Here is a 2,144-nt window from a genome sequence, read left to right as displayed (position 1 = left end):
GGGGGGGGGGGGGGGGGTATTTAATCAAATGTGCAGCCTCGTGATCTTGACATGCTCCCCTAAAAACCTTATGGGTATTCAATCTACATTCACATTTTTCACCTGTCTTTGTAAGCAATCTTAAGTCTCGAGATAGCTCGACCATCTTGGTTGTGCAAACACATTGTTTGATAGTTTGATAGTTTGATTGAGTGGTTTAAGGTGCTAGCAAACACATTGTTTGAGATAGTTTGATAGTTTGATTGAGTGGTTTAAGGTGCTAGATTTAGGCTTTGGTTTGAAAGAGCGTGGGTTCAAATCCCCCACTAGTGTCAACATTCATGGTTTTAAAATGCGTCTACTATAGAGAGAGTCTAGTGCGGCCTCATGATCTTGACACGCTCGCCAAAAACCTTATGGGGTACTCAATCTCCATTCACATTTTTAAAAGTTCAAACATCACTTATGTGGAATTAAAACTTATTTGACCACACACGCCGCCTATGTGATCATGTTCTATCATGCGCGACACAACAACGTTGCATCTCATCGTTATCTCAATTCCCAACAACACAATCCATGTATCATAATGCAAACTCATGTCTCAAGATACTCGATCATCTGGGTTTTTCAAACACATTTGTTGGAATAGTTTGGTCAAGTGGTCTAAGGTGCTAGATTTAGGCTCGGGTTTGAAAGGGCGTGGGTTTAAATCCCACAGCTGTCATTATCATACATTTTTAAATGTCCGGCCTCGTGATCTTGACACTCTCACGACAAACCTAAAGGATTACTAAATCCCCATTCACTTTTTGCACCACACTTTGTGGCTTTGTTGTACTTTAGGAAGGGTTTGCCTTCGGGTTTTAAACATCAATAATGTGGAACTAAAAATTGTTTGACCACACACGCCACAATGCGTGCATGTCAATCATGTGCGACACAACATCATTGCGTCTCATCACCCATGCATCGTATTGCAATCTCATGTCTCGAGATAGCTTGACTATCTTGGTTTGTCAAGACACATTTGTTGGTACAGTTTGGCGGAGTGGTCTAAGATGCTATATTTGGTCTCTAGTTTAAAAGGGCATGAGATCAAATTATCATTTCTTGTAAAGCCTCAAGCCTTGCTAACACATATTGTATAGATCAAACAAATATTGTCAGTTCTGACTTTTTATGTATCGCTTGTTAATCTCATAGTTTTAAAACTAGTTTATTATGAAGAGATTTTAGCCCAACTAAAGGAGTACACTCAATCTCCATTCACATTTACTTTGTGGCTTTGTTATACCTTAGGCAAAGTTTTTCTTCAGCATTCAAACATCCATAATGTGAAATTAAAACTTGTTTGACCACATATGCCGCCTATGTGTGCATGTTCAATCATGTGCGACACAACATCGTTGCATCTCATCGTCATCTCGGTTCCCAACATCACAACCCATGCATCGTATTGCAATCTCATGTCTCGAGATAGCTCGACTATCTTGATTTGTTCAAACATATACAATAGGACAATTTGACTGAGTGGTCTAAGGTGCTAGATTATGACTTTGGTCGAAAGGGCGTAGGTTCAATCTGCTACTAACATATATTGTTTGTTTGAACTTTTTATGTATCACGGTTAACCTCATGGCTTTAAAACTCGTCTATTATGAAGAGATTCTAGCCCAACTCTGACAACTGCATCATGTCACGATCATACTTCTTCAAATGTACGGCCTCGTGATCTTGACACGCTCACGACAAACCTAAAGGAGTACTCAATTGGCTTTGTTATACCTTAGGCAAAGTTTTCCTTCAACATTCAAACATCAATAATGTGGAATTAAAACTTGTTTGACCGAACACGCCGCCTATGCGTTCATGTTCAATCATGTGTGACACAACATCGTTGCATCTCATCGTCATCTCGGTTCCCAACAACACAACCAATGCATCGTATTGCAATTTCATGTTTCGAAATAACTCGACCATCTTGATTTGTCTAAACACATTTGTCGGGGCAGTTTGGTCGAGTGGTCTAAGGTGTTAGGTTTCAACTTTTGTCTAAAAGGGTGTGGATTCAAATCCCATAGTTGTCATTTTTTTGTAAGGCGTCAAGCCTGCTGCTAACACATATTGTCTTCTTTGGCTAGTTACGTATTGTGGTCAGCATC

The sequence above is a fragment of the Cucurbita maxima genome, unplaced genomic scaffold, assembly GCF_002738345.1.
Source record: "Cucurbita maxima cultivar Rimu unplaced genomic scaffold, Cmax_1.0 Cma_Scf00058, whole genome shotgun sequence".
NCBI lineage: Eukaryota > Viridiplantae > Streptophyta > Magnoliopsida > Cucurbitales > Cucurbitaceae > Cucurbita > Cucurbita maxima.
Note: the sequence above shows the minus strand (reverse complement) of the source record.